This window comes from Pan paniscus, chromosome 21 (assembly GCF_029289425.2).
Source record: "Pan paniscus chromosome 21, NHGRI_mPanPan1-v2.0_pri, whole genome shotgun sequence".
Taxonomy (NCBI): Eukaryota; Metazoa; Chordata; class Mammalia; order Primates; family Hominidae; genus Pan; species Pan paniscus.
In genome coordinates this window covers 32,493,984-32,517,080 of record NC_073270.2, presented here as the reverse complement: position 1 = coordinate 32,517,080, position 23,097 = coordinate 32,493,984, and the positions used below count along the sequence as shown (strand labels likewise).

At 49.3% G+C, this 23,097-nt stretch overlaps 1 long non-coding RNA gene across 2 annotated transcripts in view; it reads left to right on the top strand.

Moving 5' to 3' along the window:
* Positions 1-23,097, top strand: part of LOC129393043 (uncharacterized) — a 69,581-nt gene that overhangs the window by 35,571 nt on the left and 10,913 nt on the right. Inside the window, exon 6 of one of the 2 annotated variants that reach the window (XR_008622317.1) lies at positions 22,355-23,025. This is a non-coding gene — a long non-coding RNA (uncharacterized LOC129393043). Of the gene's footprint in view, positions 1-6,529; positions 23,026-23,097 lie in introns of those variants that run through there. The other variant, XR_008622316.2, reaches the window with a different exon arrangement.

The window sequence follows — 23,097 nt, the reverse complement described above, 5'->3', positions numbered from 1 at the left end:
GTGGGATCTGGATTCAAAAAAAATGATTTGGAGCTGTAGGATTCAATGACTGGCCTGTTGGGTTTTTGACTTGTATGGGGTCGGTAAGTCCCAACTGTGTTTTGTGCTTCTTTCTGGCAAATTTCTTCCTTTTGGCTGGGAATACTTACCCAATGCATGTACAATCATTGTACTTTGGAAGTACTTGCTTTGTATTTCAGAGGCTCAGGGGTAGAACATATGGCAGCCTTGTCTCAGAAGAGACTTTGGGCTTTGGACATTTCAGTAAATGCTGGAATGAGTTAAGAGATTGGGAAACTGTACAGAAGGCATCATTGTACTTTGCAGTGTGAGAACAACATGAGATATGGGGACCAGGGTCAGAATAATATGATTTGGCTCTGCATCCCTACCAAACTCATGTGGAATTGTAATGGGGAATGTTAAAGGTGGGGCCTGGTGGGAGGTGATTTAATCATGGAGAAGAATGGGGGTTGGAAGTAGGGGAGTGGGGAGAATGGGGGAGATTATTTTGTGGGTGGGAGTGAAAGATGAGGGTGGGGGGGCAGATCCTTCACAAATGGTTAAGCATGCTCTCCTTAATGCTGTTCACATGACAGTGAGTTCTCTTGATGATTTTGGAGCTGTGAGATTGAGTGAATACTGTCCTGCTGGGTTTTGGACTTGCACTGGGCCTGTGGGCCCATTTGTGTTATTTTTCTGGGAAATTTCTTCCCTTTGGACTGAGAAATCTTACCCAATGCCTCTACCATCATTGTACCTTGAAAGAAAAGAACTCCATTTTAAATTCAGGGACTCATAGGCAGAAGGGACTGTGGCCTTATCTCAGATGAGACTTTGAATTTTTAAAATTTGGAATGAGTTAAGACTTTTTCAAACTTTTGAAAAGTCATGATTGTATTTTGCTCTGTGATAAGGACATGAGATTCTGGAATATCAGGGTCAGAATTATATGGTTTGCCTGTGTGTCCCTATGAAACTCATGTGGAATTGTAATCTCTAATGTTGAAGCAGGTGACTTAATTATGGACAGGAGGTTGGTGGTGGTGGAAGGTAAAAGGGATCGGTAGGATGGGGAGGAGTGGGTTGGCAGTAGGGTGGTGGAAGTTAAAAGGGATCGGTAGGATGGGGAGGAGTGGGTTGGCAGTAGGGTGGTGGGAGGGTGGGGGGAAGTAGGAAGGGGGAGTAGACTGCTGCAGAGGCAAAGCCTCATGGAAAACCTCCACTAGGGAAGTGCACCTGTGGCTTTGCAAGTTTTAGCCCCTCAGTTGTTCTCGTGGGCTGGGCTGGTATTGAGGGCCTGTAGCTTTTCCACACCAAGGGTGTGAGTTGTTGGTGGGTCTATGAATCTGGGATCTGGAGGTTGGTGACCACCTGTGTGGGGGCTCTAAGCCCGTATTTTCTTTCTGCACTTCCATAATAGAGGTTTTCAAGAGGCTCTGCATCTGAAGGAGGCTTCTGCCTGGAAACAGTGGGAGTTGGGTGTGTGGGTCAGATCCTTCACGAATGTTTAAGCACCATCTTCTTGATGCTGACCTTCTGATAGTGAGTTCTCATGAGATCTGCTTGTATAATGGGGTATGACAACTTTTTCCTTTCTCTGTCTTGCTCCTACTCTTGCCATATGAGACATCTCCTTGCCCTTTGACATTCTGGTATGATTGGGAGGCTTCCTGAGTCCTGTCAGATGCAGAAGCCACTATGCTTCCTTACAGTCTGCAGAATCATTAACCAATTAAACCTTTTTTCTTTATGATCATGGAGAAAATTATGACTGCAAAGTGGATCTATTAAGTGTCTTCAAGGCCTTCTCCCTAATGTCTTGGCAATCAGCACTCAGCTTCTTTTCACTCAAGTATCTGAAGCCTCCTTGAATTTTTCCCCAGAAAATGGGCTTGTCTTCCTTTACCACATTGCCAGCCTGTGACAAAGATAGCTGATAATATAGAAGCAGGTTCAGAAGGGGATAGCAGATGGAGTTTGGGAGAGTTTGGAGGACTTCAAAGACAGGGAGATGAGGGAAAGTTTGGATCTTTGTAAAGAATTGTTAAATACTTGTGATCAGAAGGCTCATAGGAAAATAGACAGTAAGGATCAGATTGAGAAGCTCTCAGATGAAAAGGAGGGACTTACTGCAAACAGGAGCCAAGGTTACTTTTGTTTTGCTGCAGCAAAGAACGTGGCTGCACAGTGACCCTGCCCTGGAGATCTGTGAAACTTTGAATTTGAGGGTGACGACTTACTGAGTATCTGATGGAATGAACTTCTGGGCAGCAAAGCTGAAGGGGTGTCCTGTCTGTATCAAACAGCCTGTGCCCTTATGTGTGACTGAGGAAATGACATCTGGATGGGTCTTACATTAAATCAGTCCCAACTCTTATATTAAATGAGAAACAGAACTCAAAAATTTGCAGCCTGGCCAAATGGTCAAAAAGAAAAGCTGATTTTCAGGGTAAAACTGAGGAAGGCTTCAGAAATTTGTATGAAAAGGAGCCCAGTGCTAATAGCCAAGACAATAGGGAAAAGGCCTCGAAGCCATTTCAGAAACCTTTGCAGCAGCCCTTGCTATCATAGGCCCTGGGGCCTCGGAGAGAAGAATGGTTTCCTGGGCCAGTTCCATGACCCCCCTCTATGTGCAGCCTCAGGACACTGCTGCCTGCATCCCTGCAGCTCTAGTTTCAGCCATGGCTGAAAGATGCACAGGTACAGCTTGCATCACTGCTTCAGGGGTGCAAGCTTCAAGCCTTGGTGGCTTCCACATAGTGTTAAGCCAGCAGCTGCGCAGAGGACAAAACTAGAGGCTTGGGAGCCTTTGTCTAGACTCCAGAGTATGTAAGGAAAAACCTGGGTGTTCAGGCAGAATCTTTTCCAAGAGGCAGAGCCTCATGGGAAACCTTTACTAGGGCAGTACAGAAGTAGAATATAGGGCTGGAGTCCCTAAATATGGAGGCACCATTATCCAGACCCCAGATTCATAGACGCACCAACAGCTGGCATCCTTAGTGTGGAAAAGCTACAGGCACTCAACACCAGCCCAGCCCATGAGGACAGCTGTGGGGGATAGACCCTGCACAGCCACAGGCGCAGAGCTGCCCAAGGCTTTGGGAGCCCAGGCATCACACACCTGTGCTCTAGATGTGAGATGTAGATTCAGAAAGGATGATTTGGAGCTGTAGGATTCAATGACTGGCCTGCTGGGTTTTGGACTTGCATGGGGTCTGTAAGTCCTTGTACATTTCAGTAAATGCTGGAATGAGTTAAGTCATTGGGGGGAAGTAGAGAAGTCATCATTGTATTTTGCAGTGTGACAAGGATACAAGATTTGGGGAGCAAGAGCCAGAATAATATGATTTGATTCTGTGTCCCTACCAATACTCATGTGGAATTGTAGTGGAGAATGTTAAAGGTGGGACCTGGTGGGAGGTGATTTAATCATGGAGAAGAGTGGGTGTTGGAGGTAGGGGTGTGGGGAGAATGGGAGAGATTATTTTGTGGGTGGGAGTGAAAGATGAGGGTGGGGGAGCTGATTCTTCACAAATGGGTAAACTCTATCTCCTTAATGCTGTCCGCATGACAGTACGTTCTTTTGGTGACTTTGGAGCTGTGAGATTGAGTGAATACTGTCCTGCTGGGTTTTGGATTTGCATTTGTGTTATTTTTCTAGGAAATTTCTTCCATTTGGATTGAGAAACCTTACCCAATGCCTGTTGTACCTTGAAGGAAAAGAAATCCCTTTTAAATTCAGGGACTCATTGGCAGAAGGGACTGTAACCTTGTCTCAGATGAGACTTGGAAATTTTTACATTTGGAATGAGTTAAGACTTGGAAACTTTTGAAAAAGCATGATTGTGTTTTGCTCTGTGAGAAGGACATGAGGTTCTGGGGTATCAGGGTCAGAATAATATGGGTTGGCTGTGTGTCCCTATATAACTCACGTGTCATCCTTAATGTTGGAGGTGGGCCAGGTGGGAGGTGATTTAATCTTGGATGGGAGGGGGTTGGGGTGGAAGGAAAAGGGGTGGTAGTGTGGGGAGGAGTAGGTTGTCAGTAGGGTGGTGGGAGGGTGGGAGTAACCTGCTGCAGAGGCAGAGGCTCATGGGAAACCTCTACTAGGACAGTGCACCTGTGGCTTTGCAGGGTGTAGCCCCCATGGCTGCTGTCATGGGCTGGGTTGGTGTTGAGTGCCTGTAGCTTTTCCATACTGAGGGTGTGAGCTGTTGGTGGGCTTACAAATCTGGAGTCTGGAGGATGGTGGCCTCCTGTGTGGGGGCTCAAAGCCTATATTTTCCTTCTGAACTGCCATAGTGGAAGTTTCCTAAGAGGTTCTGCCTCTGCAGGAGGCTTCTGCCTGGAAGCAGTGGGCGGTGGTGTGGGTGGAGAATCCTTCACCATTGGTTAATCTTCTTGATGCTGATCTCCTGAGAGTGAGCTCTGATGTGATTTGGTTGTCTAACAGGATGTCACACCTCTTTCCTTTCTCTGTCTTGCTCCTACTCCTGCCATATGAAACATCTCTTTGCCGCTTGGCCTTCTGATATGGTTAGGAGGGGCCTGATCAGTGTGGGCCTGCTCAGTGGACCTAGTCAGTCGGGACTTGGTCAGTAAGGCCTATTTAGTGGGGGTGGTCAGCAGGGGTCTGCTTAGAGAGGGTCTCATTAGAGGGATCTAGTAGTGCAGGTCTTGCTGAGTGGGTTCCTAGTGGCAGACAAATGTTTGGTGTCTGGTCAATGCCAACCTGGGCTGTGGGACTTGGTCAGTGGAGACCTTGTCAGCTGGGGCTTAGTGATGGCCTTGTCAGATTGGGCTGGGTTACTGGTAACCAGGTCAAGGGGTGCTATTCAGTGGAGGCCTGGTCACATGGGACCTAGTCAGCAGAGGTGCTTGTCAGTGGGGCCCTGGTCAGGGCAGGCTGGTCCGTGGAAACCTAATCAGTGGGGGCCTGGTCAGAGAGGACTTGATCAGTGGTGGCTTTTGTAGCACTGGTCTATGGGGTGACCTGGTCAGCAGGGATCTGAGCAGTGCATGCCTGTTCAGTGGGGCATACTCATTAGGGTCCTGGTCAGGGGCATCTGGTCACCTCAGGCCTGGTTAACAGGGGCCTGGTCACTGGCAGCATATTCCCTGCAGGCCTGGTCAGTAGGGCTTCATCTGTGGGACCAGGCAATGGGGTCATGATCGGTGGAACCTGATCAGTGAGGCCTTGTCAGTAAGGACCTGGTCAGTGAGGCCTTGCCAGTGAGGCCTTGTCAGTAAGGTCCTCGTCAGTGGAGTCCTGGTCATTGTGGGCCTGGCAGCGGGAATCTAGTTAGTGAGGCCTGGTGAAGGGGGTCTAATCAGTGAGGGTGTGGTCAGGGAGGATCTGATATGCTGAATCTGCTCAGCAGGGACCTGGTCAGTGGGGGCTGCTGAGCACTACTGGGAAATGTCAGGGGAAATGCATGTTATCGAGGAGCCTGTGGACAGTTGGGGTGGCCCAGTGGTGTTCAATGGCCCAGTCAAAAGTGGACAAAGCAGGTGTCTGGATGGACCTGGGAGATCTTGCTCAGAGATTCTGACGGGACAAAGGTAAAGGAAGGGCCAGAGTGGCCGGAGAGAGGGTCACAGTCTATGGTCTGCACAGGATGGAGGAGGCCAGGGAACGGGCAGGGTGGGCAGCTGGGTTTCAGGGAGAGGCAGGTGCATGCTGGGAGGTCAGACCCTGTGAGGGCTGTGGGGGCATCAGGTGGGGTGGGCTCCAGGTGCACCCTCAGTGCACTGGGCAGGTCTTGGCCCAGGCTCTCTGGACCCCGGCCGGGTGATGTGGTCACTTACTGGGGGACTGTTGTCAGGCGCTGGCCACCCACCCTGGGTAGCACTGTCCCATCTCACGACTGGACTTCCTCAGATCCTGCAGAGGGCACAGCCTCCAGCCCAGGAGAGGCAGCCCCTTGGTGGAGCCTGAGCTCTCCATGGGCCTGGAGCATCACCTGCCAGCCCTGCACTCTCTCTTCTCCCAGGTCCTGCTTTTCCAGGGTCAGCCAGTGGGGAGGCCCCATCCTCCCTTCCCTATGTGTCTCCTGGGCTGAAACTTGCAGTGCACTGGTTCAGGGATGAGGCTTCCCTAAGGCCCATTTAGGGAGAAGACTGGCTCCCAGCCTGGCACAGGTCCTCAGCTCTGCCTTGGTTGCCTTAGAATGAGATGGATCAGTCAGTGCCCTGAAGGTAAAGGTAGGAGACTGTCCCTGCTTTTGGGAGGCTGGTCTAGGGATGGAGGACTTAACAGGTCCTCCCAGTCTGTCAGGTCTGGGCAGCACTGTCCTGTCTTAGGATTCAGAAAGTCCAGTCCTGGGATGGGACGGTGCTGCCAAGGGGGGGTGGCCAGGGTCTGACAGCAGTCCCCCAGGGAGTGACCACATCACCCAGCCGGGGTCCAGGAAGCCTGGCCTGAGACCTGCCCAGTGCACTGAGGGTGCACCTGGAGCCCACTCCACCTGATGAGCCCACAGCCCTCACAGGTCCTGACCTCCCAGAATGCACCTGCCTCTCTCTGCACCCCAGCTGTCCACCCTGCCTGTTCTCTCACTTCCTCCATCCTGTCCAGCAGGATGGGATGGGCAGGGGGACAGCCTGTGTGCACATTTCATGGCAAGCAGGAGTGACACATCATCCCTGGGAGGCACCTTGGTTCCTCCCAAACCCGGCCCCAGAACTCTGTCCCTGGGGTGGTTTTACCAAATCCCAAACCCAGAACTGTGGTTGTGGTTCAGGGGTCAGCGCCCGCTGGTTCTACAATGTCGCCAAGGACTTTGACTGTACATTGTTCTTCTTTTCAATAGTCATTCCAAATATTGTGAGATGTATTGTTTCAGGAAGCCCCTTGCCCTCCTAAAAGCCACCCTACTTCTCTCTAAGGAGAATGGCCCAGTCCTCTCCCGAGTTCACACAGAGGAGGTGATAGCATTGCTTTGTGTAAATTACATAATGCAAAAAATTTTAAATCTTTGCATTAATACTTTTAACTTTTGTTTTATTTTTAATGATTAGCCTTCATGGCCCCCCTTTTTTGTACCCCAACTTGGAGTGTATGAAGGGTTTTGGTCTCCCTGAGAGCGGCTGGAGGCAGCCAGGGCTTATCTGTACTCTGACGAGAAAAGTTGGATAAAAGTGCACATCTTTAAAAAAATTGAATGACGAAGAATTAACAAAAACAGTATTTCAGTACAGTGGACAGCTTAGCATTTTGACAATTGGGAATAAAATGCGCAGTTCTGAACTGTACAATGTAAGACACAAAAACGAAACACTGGAAATGGAAATTCAATTATGTCACTGTAGACTGGCTACTGCTCTACATGATTGTGACCAAAGTCAGATAGTTGAAAGAGATTTCTTTCCAGAGAACAAGACATGAACAGGTTTATTTACAGAAAAAAAGAATTCTCATATATCTAACCTAAAATATAACAGATTCTTTCAGAACAAGTCTAACGTAGACAGTAAAATTAACAGGCTAAAAATTAAGCTCCATCAAACAAGATGAACTCTGAGAGAATAGATGGGGCAGGCCTCCATCTTTCCTGTTCAGGCAACTTAGTCATTCCAGCCTGAGGGCTTTGGAGAGTACAAACTGACCAGTGGCAGAAGAGATCCCACAGCACAGCATAGCTGCTTTACCAAATCATGGCCAGACTGCTTCTGTAAGCAGGCCCCTGACCCTGTTCCACGTCACAGGACAGGACCTCCCAACTGGGGCCTCCAGCTACCGCCACCAGCATTCCTTGGCCAATGGAAATTTGAAGTGTTCCTGGGACAGAGCTCCCAGAGAGAGGGGCAGGCCACCACCATTACTGTTTGGGTGACTAGCCGTTCTGGCCTGCGGGCTTTGGAAAGCCCAAGGTGAAAAGGGGTGGAAGAGGAACCTCAGCACAGCACAGCACAGCCACACTACAAAAACGTGGCCAGACTCTTGTTTAAGTCAGTCCCCGACCACATTTCTAATCAGTGGGTGAAGCCTTTCAACCAGGGTCTCCAGCTACATTCACTGCTGTTGTCTGGCCGACAGAGGTTTCAGGCCTCCCTGAGTCAGAGCTCCCAGGAGGAGGACCAGACTGTCATCTTTGCTGTTGGGGCAACTCAGCCATTTCAGCCTTAGGGCTTCAGAGTGTCTGAGGCGACCAGGAGTGGAAGTGAACCCCCGGCATAGCACAGCTGCTCTAGAAAAACGTGGCCAGACTTTTTTTTTAAGCAAGTCCCTGTTCTTGTTCCTCCTGACTAGATAAGACTTCTCAACTTGTCTCCAGTCACATCTTATAGGTGTGTTCATATCGGCAACAAGTTCGTACCTCAGTGGCCCAGAGCTCCCAGAGGAAGGGGCAGGCTATCATCTTCCCTGGAAAATACAAGGCAAATAGGGACTGGAGGGGACACCCAGCATACCAGCAGCCTGACAGAAAAGTTGCCAGACAGTCTACTTGATAAGAAGGTCCTCCTGGCCTGGGTCTCCAGCCAGTCCACCATTGGAGCTATCAAGCCAGTAGCAACTCAGCAATTCCCTGGACAGAGCTTCCAGGAGCAAATGAAATTCTCTCTGCCACTGTCTCTGCAGTGGAACTGCCCTTGCTACCCTCAGAATATCAAGGGAGCAAAGACCCTAAGTGCCATATCGACACCTCCAATAAGCTGCAGTTGACCCAACGAACAAGCCAGTCCATCTCCCACGTGTACCACACACCCCACACTGCTCATCACCAGAGAGGGAACCCTGGCTTGGGCTCACAACACAGACCCTCCATCCTGGGCTGATTACGCTAAGTGATTGCTAACTCACATCTCTCTGGGATGGAGCACCCAGGAGAAAAGCAGAGTGGTGGAGCAGCAAGTCAGGTGATGTGGAGCCCAGAGGGCAGGGACAGCTATCTCTCTAGGTTCCACTTGCCCTTGTGAGACACTTCATCCCAGCACTTTAGGAATGCTAAGCTCAGATCAGCCCCATCTCATGTTCAAGATTGCCCAGCAGAGATCAGGTCCCAGAGTTCCTCTCTTAAAAAAGGGGACTTGCTTAAAAAAGAAGCCTGCCCATGTTTGTGTAAAGCAGCTATGCTGTGCTGGGGGTTCACTTTTGAGAGAGTTCTCCTCTGAGACCTGATCTCTGCTGGGCAGTCTTGCCCATGAGATGGGGCTGGTCTGATCTCAGCACTCCTTAGTCTGCTTGCCTCTCCCAGGACCCCAGCCTGGCCACACCTGCTTACAGGGCACTCTCGGATGCCCACAGCATAGCTTCCGTGCTAGTGGACCATACCTGATCAGTGGAGAGCTGCAGCAAGGTGGCCCCAACAGCCACACACCAGTCTGCAGATTACCTCTCCATACTGCAGCCCTTTATATGGAAACTTCCTACATCACTTTGCTGTGTGTGTTTACACAGGTGGGTTTTGCTGTACTTGCCCTGAGAGCACATGGGAGTGCAGCACACACACCAACCCACACCAACTGCCATTGAAGACAGAGCCTTGGTGGGCACAGAACCAAGAACCCCACCCCTGCCAGCACCTCACCGTTGAGCTAATGCTGTGCAGAGAAAAAGGGACCTTCTTATACCCTGAGCGACCACTGTTGCTTTGAGGGGCACAGAGAAGGCACCATGGTCTGCACTGGCCAGCAGCTCACTCTGAACCAACACTACCTCCAGTACAACACACACACAGCAGGGGAGCCCTGGCCCACACCCCAGCTGTCTTGTCTCCACCACTGGGTGAACACCCGCAGGGAGGCAGGGAATTTTGCATCCACTAGCATTCCGTCACAGTTGCTACACTTCGGTCCCCGCAGTGCAGTGGACTCCAAACCTCGAGGAGCCAGAGAACAAAGTTGGGGCCCAAGACAAGTTCCCCAGAGTTAAAGCACACAGTCCAGGAATTGGGAGCTGCACATTGGCCCCCCCAAAATCCTCCAAAAACAAAGCCAGTTGGTTGAATCCACCTTATACCGCAATGAAACCCTCAAGATCATCAAATACAATAAAAGAAAAATACCCTGTCCTAAGGTCAGCAACCTCAAAGATGGAAGGTGGATAAGCCCATAAAGATGAGAAAGAATCTGTGTGAGAACACTGAAAACTCAAAAAGTAGCATGCCTTCCTTCCTCCAAATGACTGCATCAACTCTCCAGCAAGTGTTCAGAACTGGGCTGAGGCTGAGATGTCTGGAATGATACAAGCAGTGTTCAGGATATGCGTAGGAACAAAGTTCACTGAGTGAAAGAAGTATGTTGTCATGCAATACAAGCGAGCTAAAAATCATTGTAAAACATTGCAGGAGCTAACAGACAAAATAGCAAGTATAAAGAAGACATAACCGACCTAATAGAGCTGAAAAGCACACTATAAGAATTTTCATAATGGAGTCACATGGTGATTATATGTGATTGCATTATGAAAATTATTGTAGTGTGTGTGGGCACCCGAGATTGCCCTGTAAGCAGTTGTGGCCAGGCTGGGGTCCTGGGAGAGGCAAGCAGACTAAGGAGGGCTGAGGTCAGACCAGCTCCATCTCATGTGCAAGACCACCCAGCAGAATAGACCAAACAGAGGAAAGAATCCCAGAGCTTGAAAACTGGCTTTCTGAAATAAAACAGGCAGACAAGAATGGGGGAAAAAAAGAAGGAAAAGAAATGAACAAAGCATCCGAGAAATATGGGATTATATAAATGACCAAACCTATGACTGATTAATATACCTGAAAGAGATGAGGAGAATGGAAGCAGCTTGGAAAACGTACTTCAGAATATCTTTCATGAGAATGTCCCCAACCTAGCCAGACAGGCCAACATTCAAATTTAGGAAATCCAGAGGACCGCAGTAAGATATGCCATGAGAAGATCGTCCCCAAGACATATAATCATCAGATTCTCCAAGGTCAAAATGAGAGAAACAATGTTAAAGGCAGCTAGAGAGTTAAAATGGTTAAAATGAGAGCTAGAGAGTTAAATGGTTAAAAAAAAAAAGACAAGAAATTTCAACCCAGAGCTTCATGTCCAGCAAAATTAAGCATCATAAGTGAAGGAGAAACAAGATCCTTTCCAGACAAGCAAATGCTGAGAGAATTCATTATCACCAGATCTACCTTACAAGAGCTCCTGAATGAAGCATTAAATATGGAAAGAAAAGACCATCACCAGCCACTACAAAAATGCACCAAAGTACACAGAACAGTGATGCTAAAAACCAACCACATACACAAGTCTGCAAAATAACCAGCTGACAGCATGACGACAAGATCCAATCCACACATACCATTACTAACCTTAAATGGAAATGGGCTAAATGCTCCAATTGAAAGACACAGGGGGGCAAGCTGGATAAAGAACCAAGACTCATTTGAGTATGCCATCTCCAAGAAACCCATCTCACATGCAGTGCCATACATAGGCTCAAAATAAAGGAATGGAGAAAAATCTTTCAAGCAAATGGAAAACAGAAAAAAGCAGGTGTTGCCCTCCTAGTTTTGACAAAACGTATATACCAACAAAGATTAAGAAAGACAGAGAAGGACATTACAAAGATGTCCCTGACCTTTGATAAATCTCATTATTGCTTGATACCAACCTGGGCTATCTTTATTGCCCAAATCAACAGGATAATTTGCTGAGTTTGTGGAGTTTCTCCCCTGCAGAGGGTCCCTGATCTCCCAAAACCTAGTTGAGATCTAAGTTTGATTTTGCTGTACAACTCCTTTTCTGAAGTTTTACTCATTTCCAACAAGGAAGGCAAGTTTTCCTGCTTCCACGATGATGGAGAGCAGGCACCTCCTTTCCTGAGTTTCAGCTTGCTTCTGACAGGGAAGGTGAGTGTAAGTTTTTTCCAGCTTCTAAGATGGCAGAGAATGATCACCAGCCTGAGCCTTATTTCCAGGTAAGTAGCTGAATTTGAGTTTTGTCTTAAAATTTTTCCTTAATGACTAAAATTTAAGATTACTCACCAGTTGCTTTTAATTTCTGCTTTTAATTTCTCCTTACCATTAGAACACTCAGTAATCATATGAATTATGCATTTGTTGTTTTGCTTAACTCTTTTTGTTTGTTTATGCTTGGGGTTTTATTGTTGTTGTTTCACTTTTCTCCCATCTCTTCCTGACTTGGTCAAATTCAAAGGAATGTTCCAAATTGTGGGGAGCAAGTCCTCTGAATTGGCTAAAACTCCTATGGCTGCAAAAAAACAAACAAATAAACAACAACAAAAAACATTCCAGTTAGCAGAAATTTTTTTTAAAACTTTTTTTTTTACGTAAGTGGTCTCATCTACATAAAAAGGCCATTCTTTTGCTAGCCAAGGCCAAAGTGAAGGAGTACTGGTGGTGACCTAATGTGAAGATTCTGCCCTGTTCACTACAGAAACCTGAGTTTGATTCCTAAGTCTAGTTCTTTCTGTTTGATATTTGTGTTACTTTTAGAACGTCAGCAGTTTGTCCCAGCTATGATGTGGTAGTAAAAGATTCGAAAGGATTTTCTTTACAAGTTCTATGATTAAAAGCTTAATTAAAAGCAAATTTCTTTTTTTTTAAATTATACTTTAAGTTCTGGGGTACATGTGCAGACATGCAGGTTTGTTACATAGGTATACACATGCCATGGTGGCTTGCTGCATCCATCAACCCATGATCTACATTAGTTATTTCTCCTAATGCCATCCCTCTCCTAGCCCCCCACCCTGACAGGCCCTGGTGTGTGATGTTCCCCTTCCTGTGTCCATGTGTTCCCATTGTTCTACTCCCAGTTATGAATGAGAACATGTGGTGTTTGGTTTTCTGTTCTTGTGTTAGTTTGCTGAGAATGATGCTTTCCAGCTTCATTCATGTCCCAGCAAAGGACGTGAATTCATCCTTGTTTATGGCTGCATAGTATTCCATGGTGTATATATGCCACATTTTCTTTATTCAGTCTATCATTGGTGGGCATTTTGGTTGGTTCCAAGTCTTTGGTGTTGTGAACAGTGCCGCCATAAACAGACAGGTGCATGTGTCTTTATATTAGAATGATTTATAATTTTGGGTGTATATACCCAGTAATGGGATTGCTGGGTCAAATGATATTTCTAGCTGTAGATCCTTGAGGAATTGTCACACTGTCTTCCACAATGGTTGAACTAATTTATATTCCCACAAACTGTGTAAAAGCGTTCCTATTTCTCCACACCCTGTCCAGCATCTGTTGTTTCCTGATTTTTTAACAATGGCCTTTCTAAGTGGTGTGAGATTGTATCTCACTGTGGTTTTGATTTCCATTTCTCTAATGACCAGTGATGATGTGCTTTGCTTCACATGTTCGTTGGCTGTATAAATGTCTTCTTTGGTAAGTGTCTATTCATATCCTTTGTCCACTTTTTGATGGGATTGTTTGTTTTTTTTCTTGTAAATTTGTTCTTTGTAGATTCTGCATATTAGCCCTTTGTCAGATGGATAGATTGCAACAATTTTCTCCCATTCTGTGGGTTGCCTGTTCACTCTGATAATAGTTTCTTTTGCACTGCAGATACTGTTTAGTTTAGTTAGATCCCATTTGTCAATTTTGGCTTTTGTTGCCATTGCTTTTTGTGTTCTAGTGATGAAGTCTCTCCCCATGGCTCTGCCCTGAATGATATTGCCTAACACAAGGATATTTCTGTGCCTGAGTGCTATACCACCCAAAGTAATTTATAGATTCATTGCTATCCTCATCAAGCTACCATTGACTTTCTTCATAGAATTAGAAAAACTACTTTAAATTTAATATGGAACCAAAAAAGAGCCCACATAGCCAAGACAATCCTAAGCAAAAACAACAAAGCTAGAGACATCACAGTACCTGACTTCAAATTATTCTACAAGGCTACAGTAATCAAAACAGCATGCGGCTGGTACCAAATCAGATCTATAGACCAATGGAACAGAACAGAGGCCTCAGAAATGACACCACATATCTAAAACCATCTGATCTTTGACAAACCTGACAAAAACAAGCAATGGGTAAAGGATACCCTATTTAATAAATGATCTTGGTAAAACTGGCTAGCCTTATGCAGAAAACTGAAACTGGGCCACACCCATACACCTTAAACAAAAATTAAGTAACATGGATGAAAGAGTTAAACGTAAGACCTAAAACCATAAAAAAATCTAGAAGAAACCTAGGCCACCAACCTCAGGGGAAATGCACCTGTAGTGAAATGCATGTTACAAACACGCATTCCCTGCTTCCTTGAGTGGGCGATGTTGATGGCTAGTCCAATCACTCCAGGCACACCCTTGCAAACGCGGCTGGTTGCTTTTTGAGCCAGCTTGGCTTTGCCCGGCATGCACAAGTCAGTGCAACAACTGTGACACAAATGGAGCCACACAGAGAAAATGAGCAGCAGGCTCAGGAGCAGGGTGTGCGCTGCCTTGGGGGCTCCAGTCCATACCTCAGGGCTCATATGGCACTGCGGGCTTCTTGGTTGCAAAGAGGCAGACCACAGGCCATCTTCAGGAGGTCTTTATGTGCAGAAGGCAGCCAGGATTACCACCCGTGGGACTCGGCCTTTTGTGACCCTGGCCTGACAGAGTTTGGTCCAAGGCAGGACAAGCTCACTCAGAGCAACGTGTCAGTACCTGGGGCCTGTGCATGCCAGTCAAGGCCAAGCTGGCTCAAAGAGCAACCAGCCACCTCTGCAAGGGTGTGCCTGGAGCAGGTGGAGGAGCCACCAACCTCACCCACTCAAGGAAGCCCAGATGGCCAGGTTCCAACAGCATGAGTGGCTGCCACCTTATGACTGATGGAGCAGAGTCCTGAGGAAAAGCAGATGGCACTGTGGCCCTAACTCTAGGGCAGAAGAACTGATGTACCCTGACTGGCAGCATGTGAGGTTGGTGACTGGCCCACTTGCTCCTGGCACACCCCTGCAGGGGTGGCTGGTTGCTCTTTGAGCCAGCTTGGCCTTGCCTGGAATGCACAAGCCTCGGTGCAACAACCGTTCTACAAATGGAGCCATATATAGGAAAGGAGCAGGAGGGTCGGGAGCAGGGTGTGCACTGCCTTTGGGGCTCCAGTCCATGCCTCAGGGCTCCTATGGCACTGCAGGCTTCTTGGTTGCCAAGAGGCAGACCACAGGCCGTCTTGAGGAAGACTTTATGTTCAAGTGCAGAAAGCAGCCAGGATTAGCACCCAGGGGACTCGGCCTTCTGTGGCCCTGGCCTGACAGAATTTGGCCCAAGGCAGGACAAGCTCACTCAGAGCAGTGTGTCAGTAGGTGGGGCCTGTGCATGCGAGGCAAGGCCAAGCTGGCTCAAAGAGGAATCAGCCACTTCTGCAAGGGTGTGCCTGGATCAGGTGTACAAGCCAATAATCTCACCCACTGAAGGAAGCCAGGATGGCCAGGTTTCCACAGCCTGAGTGGCTGCCTCCTGATGGCTGATGGAGCAGAGGCCTGAGGAAAAGCAGGTGGCATGTTTAACTCTTTAATCTATCTTAAGTTAATTTTTGTATAAAGCAGATGGCACCGGTCCTTGCCTCGGGGTTCATATGGCACTGCGGGCCACAGAAGGCTGAGTCCCCTGGGTGGTAATCCTGCCTACTTTCTGCACTTGAACATAAAGTCCTCCTCAAGACGGCCTGTGGTCTGCTTCTTGGCCCCACCTTTAGGGTAGAAGAACTGATGTACCACGTCTGACAGTGAGTGAGGTTGGCGGCTGGTCCATCTGTTCCTGGCACACCCTTGCAGAGGTGGCTGGTTGCTCTTTGAGCCAGCTTGGCCTTGCCTGCCATGCACAAGCCTCACTGCAACAAGTGTACTACAAATGGAGCCATAAAGAGGAAATGATCAGCAGGCTCAGGAATGGGGCGTGCACTGCCTTTGTGGCTCCAGTCCATGCCTCAGGGCTTGTATGGCACTGTAGGCTTCTTGGTCGCCAAGAGGCAGACCACAGGCGGTCTTGAGGAGGACTTTATGTTCAAGTGCAGAAAGCAGCCAGGATTAGCACCCAGGGGACTCGGCCTTCTGTGGCCCTGGCCAGAGGTAGAATTTGGCCCAACACAGTACAAGCTGACTTGGAACAGCGTATAGGTAGCTGGGGCCTGTGCATGCCAGGCAAGGCCAAGCTGGCTCAAAGAGGAATCAGCCACCTCTGCAAGGGTGTGCCTGGAGCAAGTGGAGCAGCCACCAACCTCACCCACTCAAGGAAGCAGGGATGGCCAGATTCCTACAGCCTGAGGGGCTGCCTCCTGATGGCTGATGGAGCAGAGGCCTGAGGAAAAGCAGATAGCACTGTGGCCCTACCTGTAGGGTAGAAGAACTGATGTACCCCGACCGGCAGCAAGTCAGGTTGGTGGCTGGTCCACCAGCTCCAGGCACACGCTTGCAGAGGTGGCTGATTCCTCTTTGAGCCAGCTTGGCCTTCCCCGGCATGCACAAGTCAGTGCAACAACTGTGACACAAATGGAGCCACACAGAGAAATTGAGCAGCAGGCTCAGGAGCAGGGTGTGCGCTGCCTCGGGGGCTCCAGTCCATGCCTCAGGGCTCGTATGGCACTGCGGGCTTCTTGGTTGCAAAGAGGCAGACCACAGGCCATCTTCAGGAGGTCTTTATGTTGAAGTGCAGAAAACAGCCAGGATTACCACCCGTGGGACTCGGCCTTTTGTGGCCCTGGCCTGACAGAATTTGGCCGAAGGCAGGACAAGTTCACTCAGAGCAACGTGTCTATACCTGGGGCCTGTGCATTGCCAGTCAAGGCCAAGCTGGCTCAAAGAGCAACCAGAGCATCCATTCTGGTGGATGAGCCAACCACATGGCCAGCTTCTGGGTGTGGGCACAGTGCCACATCTTCCATCACTTTCTGATGTATCCCACCAGCACTGAAGAGACAGCCTGGAGAGAGTGCAAGAGGAAGGCTGAGAAGGATGAGATGGTGAGTGCTGGCTTCTTTCTGACCCTCAGCACACCCCCAGGTGGGGACCATCAACCTTTAGGGGTGGGAGAGCAAGATTGATGGCTTCAAATGCTTCCCCAAGAAGATGGACACAGGCCACTCAGCTCAACCTCACAGCCAATGAGTTGACATGCAAGCAGATGACAGTGCAAGCTCTTTTAGAAAGAGCTTCAGAAGGTGGCCAGTTTTTCTTCAGCCTCAGCCAGGCCTTGGAGCTTGACTAGGCCATCCACTTCAGCAGAGATGCCTTCAAGAACATCAGTGAGCTCTTTGCCAATCAGTCCAGGAAGGACCTGGACCCAGCCATGGACCTGTTAGTGCTGTCTCAGGGACACCAGACCAACATCCTGGACATCATCCTCGTACACAAGGAAGCTCTTACCAAAGTCACGGACAACAGGCAACATGTGGCAGAAGGGAAGACAGAGGTACAGAGGCTGATGGCGTCATTATCACAGGAACAGGATTTCTTTGGCCACTTTGGCTGAAATTCACCACTTCCATCCAATTCACTCAAGTGAGAGACTTGAAATCACAGATGGAGCATTTCTTGCAACAAGAGATACTATTTTTTCAAAAAGTCACCTAAAATTTGATAGTGTTGAATGACTAGTTATTTGATTGTGAACTTTTTCCAGTTCACAGGTACTTTCTACAGCAGAATGATAACAGTATCAAAGAGCTAGTGCCAGCTATCTGTGGTAGTACAAGGATGATTTTGTGCTCAACTGAAACCCAGCTGAATATAGAATTGTGTAGGATAGTGTTAATATGGTGATAGAATAGAAACAGCAGCAAATGAACTAAGTCATACTATGAATGCCTACGCTACCATGGTTACTTTTTGAAGAATGATAATATCACTTACTTTATTGCCTTTTGAAGTAGGAATATTTTAGTGGATATGCTATAGACCTCAAGCCCTATAAAGAGTCTCAAAGAAGCTGGCTGGATAAAGCCTGCTGTGGATGTCTTTATACTCAAAGACTGATGACGCCATTCGAATATGTGTCCCCACCACATCTCATGTTGTGTTATATTTCCTAATGTTGGAGGTGGGTCCTGGTATAAGGCGATTGAATCATGAAGGCAAACTTCTCATGAATGGTTCAGCACCATCCCCTTGGTACTGTCCTCATCACAATCATGAGTGACCTCGTGAGATCTGGCCACTAAAAACTCTATATCACTCCCTACTCTCCGTGATTTCCTCTTGCCATGTGAGACAATTTGCTCTTTCATTGCATTGTGCAATGATTGAAAGATTTCTGAGACCCCCCAGAAGCAGAAGCACTGTGCTTCCTGTCCACCCTGCAGAACCATGAGCCAATTAAACCTCTTTTTCCAAATAAATCATACCAAAAATGGCAAATGAGGACTGGAGCTTTGCTATAAAGATACCTAAAAATGTGGAAGCAGCTTCGGAACTGGGTAATGGGTAGAGGTTGGAAGAGTTTGGAGGGCTCAAAAGAAGACAGACAGATGAGACCATTTTTGGGCCATCTTAGAGACTGGTTAAATGGTTGTGACAAGAATGCTGACAGAAACATGGACAGTGAAGGCCAGGCTGAGGGGGCCTAGATAAAAATAAGAAGCTTTCTGGAAAATGTCTTCCTTTTGGATATGGAAAGCTTACACAATGCCTGTACCATCATTTTACTTTAGACGCAGTGAACTTGCTTTTTATTTCAGAGACTCGTAGGAAAAAGAGAATGTAGCCTTGACCCAGATGAGACTTTGTACTTTGTAACTTTGAGTTAATGCTGAAATGAGTTAAGACTTTGGGAGACTGCTGGCAAGGCATGACTGTATTTTGCAAAGTGAGAAGGACATGAGATTTGTGGTGTCAGGGACAGAATAATACGGTTTTTCTCTATGCCCCTTCCAAAACTCATGTGAAAATACACTCCCTAATGTTAGAGTCGGGGCCTAGGTGGAAAAAGCTTTAATCATAAAGGGGTGGGAGTGGATCCTTCACAAATGGTAAAGCACCAAGACCTTAATGCCATCCTCCTGATAGTGAGTGAGTTCTCATGAGATCTAGTAGTTTAAAAGGCTGTGGAACCTCTTTCCTCTCTCTGTCTTGCTCCAACTTCTGCCATATGAAACATGTCATTGCCGCTTGGATTTCCGGTGTGGTTAGGAGGGGCCTGATCATTGTGGGCCTGGTCAGTGGTAGGTCAGTGAGGCCTATTTAGTGGGATCGTGGTCAGCAGGGGTCTGCTTAGAGAGGGTCTTATTAGTGGGATCAAGTTTTAGGGGTTTTGGTGAGTGGGGACCTATTGGCTGCCAGATGTTTGGTGTCTGGTCAGTGCAAACCTGGGCTGTGGGGCTTGATCAGTGGAGACCTGGTCATCTGGGACTTAGTGCTGGCCTGGTCAGCATGGGCTGGGGCACTGGTGACCAGGTCAAGGGGTGCTATTCAGTGGAGGACTGGGCACATGGAACCCAGTCAGCAGAGCCTGGTAGGCGTGTCCTCATCAGTGAGGCCCTTGTCGGTGGGTCCCTGGTCAGGGCAGCCTTGTCAGTAGGACCTAATCGGTAGGGTCCTGGTCAGAGAGGACTTTGTCAGTGGTGACTTTTGTAGCGCTGGTCTACAGGGTGACCTGGTCAGCGGGGATCTGAGCATTACATGCCTGTTCAGTGGGGTCTACTCACGAGGGTCCCAGTCAGGGGCATCTGGTGACCTTAGGCCTGGTTAGTAGTGGCCTGATCAGTGGCAACCTGTTCCCTGGAGGCCTGGTCAGTGGGGCCTCATCTTTGGGGCCAGGGAATGAGGTCATGATCAGTGGAACCTGATCAGTGAGGCCTTGTCAATAATGACCTAGTCAGTGAGGACTTGTCAGTAAGGACTTTGTCCGTGAGGCCTTGTCAGTGAGGCCTTGTCAGTAAGGTCCTGGTCAGTGGAGTCCTTGTCATTGTGTGCCTGGCAGTGGGGGCCTTGTTATTGGGGCCTGGTCATGAGGGTCTAATCAGTGAGGGTGTTGTCAGGGAGGACCTGATTTGCAGGGTCTGGTCAGCAGGGACCTGGTCAATGTGGGCTACTGAGCACTGCTTGGATAAGCCAGGTGCAATGTGCATTATTGAAGGCCCTGTGGACAGCTGGGGTAGCCCAGTGGTGCCCAAGGGCCCAGTCAAAAGTGGACAAAGCATGTGTTTGGATGGACCTGGGAGATCCTGCTCAGAGATTCTGAGAGGACAACGGTAAAGGAAGGGCCAGAGTGGCTGGAGAGATGGTCACAGTCTATGGGCTGCACAGGATGGAGGAGGCCAGGTAACAGGCAGGGTGGGCAGTTGGGGTTCAGGGAGAGGCAGGTGCATGCTGGGAGGTCAGACCCTGTGAGGGCTGTGGGGGCATCAGGTGAGGTGGGCTCCAGGTGCACTCTCAGTGCACTGGGTAGGTCTCACCCCAGGCTCCCTGGACCCCAGCCAAGTGATGTGGTCACTCCCTGGGGGACTGCTGTCAGGCCCTGGCCAACCACCCTGGGCAGTGCTGTCCCATCTCAGGATTGGACTTTCTCAGTTCCTGCAGAGGGCACAGCCTCCAGCCCAGGAGGGGCAGCACCATGGTGCAGCCCGAGCTCTCCATGGGTCTGGAGCATCCCCTGCCAGCCCTGCACTCCCTCTTCTCCCAGGTCCCACTTTTCCAGTATCAGCCAGCTGGTAGGCCCCCTCCTCCCTTCCCTATGTGTCTCCCGGGTGGAAACTAGCGGCGGATTGGGACAGGGATGGTGCTTCCCTCAGGCCCACTTAGGGAGGGGACTGGCTCCCAGCCTGGTGCAGGTCCTCAGCTCTGCCTTTGTTGCCTTAGAGTGAGAAGGATCAGTTAGTGCCCTGAAGGTGAAGGTAAGAGATTGTCCTTGCTGTGTGGGAGGCTGTTCTAGGGATGGAGGACTTGGCAGGTTCTCCCAGTCTGTCAGGCCTGGACAGCACTGTCCTGTCTCAGGACTCAGAAAGTCCAGTCCTGGGATGTGACGATGCTTCCCAGGGTGGGTGGCCAGGGTCTGACAGTAGTACCCCAGGGAGTGACCACATCACCCAGCCATGGTCCAGAGGGCCTGGACTGAGACCTGCCGCATGCACTGAGGGTGCACCTGGAATCCACTCCACCTGACATCCCCGCAGCCCTCACAGGGCCTGACCTCCCAGCATGCACCTGCCTCTGCCTGCACCCCAGCTATCCACTCTGCCTGTTCCCTGACTTCCTCCATTCTGTCCAGTAGAATTGGCTGGTCTCGGGCGACAGCCTATGTGCACATTTGGTGGCAAGTAGAAGTGACACACCATCCCTGGGAGTTGCCATAGTTCCTGCCAAACCCAACCCCAGAACTCTGCCCCTGAGGTGGTTTTACTAAATCCCAAACCCAGAACTGTGGTTGTGGCTCAGGGGTCAGCACCCGCTAGTGCCAGGACACTATTGGGAGGCTGGGACCTGACCAAAACCCATGGTGCCTGTGGCCTGAGGACAGTGTGTCTTGGGGCCATAAGGCCAGGCCAACAATGGCCATTGTGTCATAGGGGCTCAGCCCCAGTGTTTATCCTTCCCTGGCTACTTCTGATTCAGTCCCATCAGAGCCCTGGAGCCCAAGACCCAGCATCCAAGGTCCCCTCCAGGAATCCTGGTGGCTCAGCTTACTTTATTGTGTTTCATCTGACAACAAAAATGTCAGATTGGATGCACAGAAAAATGACTGGAAGTGCTTAATGACTAGAAGAAATCTAGGAGCAGCAAGAAGGTAATGTGGAGAGGGCAGGAACTCCATGACTGGTATCTGCAGAGCCAGGGGTACAGGCACCCAGTGCTGTGTCCTGGCACCACCTGTCTCTCTCAGGGTGAATAGCACACTGTCCTTACCCAGAGGACAGCAGACCTGGTCACCAGGTTTCGGCCTGTCCCTGCAAGCATCACATTGCTGGAAGAGAATCTCATGCCTGAGCTGGCACCATCCCTAGCTCAGGGGTTAGGGGTTGTCTCTTGGTGACCTAAATGAAAAAATAGGTCTAGATCAGATTTCCCGACGCTGAGCACTCATCCACTCTTTGAATCGTGGGAGGGGAGTCCCGGTCCTCGGCTGCTCCTCAAGGGAGACCCCTTTCAGGTATGGGGCTGGGCAAGGTCAATCCTGCTGGATGTCTAGAAGGTGGAATACCAAGGACCTAGGAAAATACCAGGTACAGACTTTCCACGCTCATCCAGAGCAGGACAAACAGGCCAGGCGATGTCAGGAGCCCAGGTCTCCAGCTGGAGGGAACGTCAACCCTGCAGTGGGAGCAGGGGCCCATTGCACATCCTAGGCACAGATGGTAACGTAGGCACCACAGGTAAGCTGGGCTTAGTACCCCTTCCTGGCTTCAGAAAGAAGCCAAACAAGGAGCTTTCTGCAGAATGAAACCTCCTTTCCTTCCAGAAGCACTGCTGACTGGTGCTTGTTTTTTGTGGCAGTGAGCCCTTTGTTCATTCTGCGGTTGGGCTGCTTTCTCCTCTGGGCCCTGCCCTGCAGATCAGAAAGAAGAACAGTAAGAGGTCCCCAGCAAACATCCACAGATGGCCCTGGAGATAAGTCACCTTCTGAGAAATACGTCATATTCTGGGAGGGCTAAGGCATTAAGTAAGTCTTATGGGGTTGGAGGATCCCGGGGCAGGTGTGGCAATCCATAGCCATGGGGGCTTCCCAGGGGAATTGGGAGGTCCCAAGGCAGAGGCAGGGGTTCCACAGGAGGAGTCACAGAGCCACCAAGGGCTCTCCTGGCCCAGGAAGCAGTCAATACCATGGACTGAACACCTGCTGGGCTCCAAGCCCTGGTCCAGGATGGGGCATGTGGGGCCCGGAGGGAGCTCAGAGTGGGAGGCAGAGAGAAGCGTGCTCAGAGGGCACCCATTTCTGCATGTAACGTGGTCCTGAGATTTTTGCTGGGAAGGGTTTCCAGGGTTTCATATGTGTTATGGAGCTACTTCCTCTCCCCAGCCTCACCCTGCAGGAATCCAGTGACTATATTGCCGCCAGTGTACCCATTCCTGAGGGGTGATGCTTCTACAAGGCCTGTGACTTGGTGCACAACTTCAGACACCATCATCCTGAGCAAGTGGGCTTCTCCGGGATCTTAATTCAGGAGGTAGAATGCAGCTTGAGATCAAGTGTCCGATCAAAGAACTTGAACTTGATCTGGAGTGCTTTGGGGAGCCAT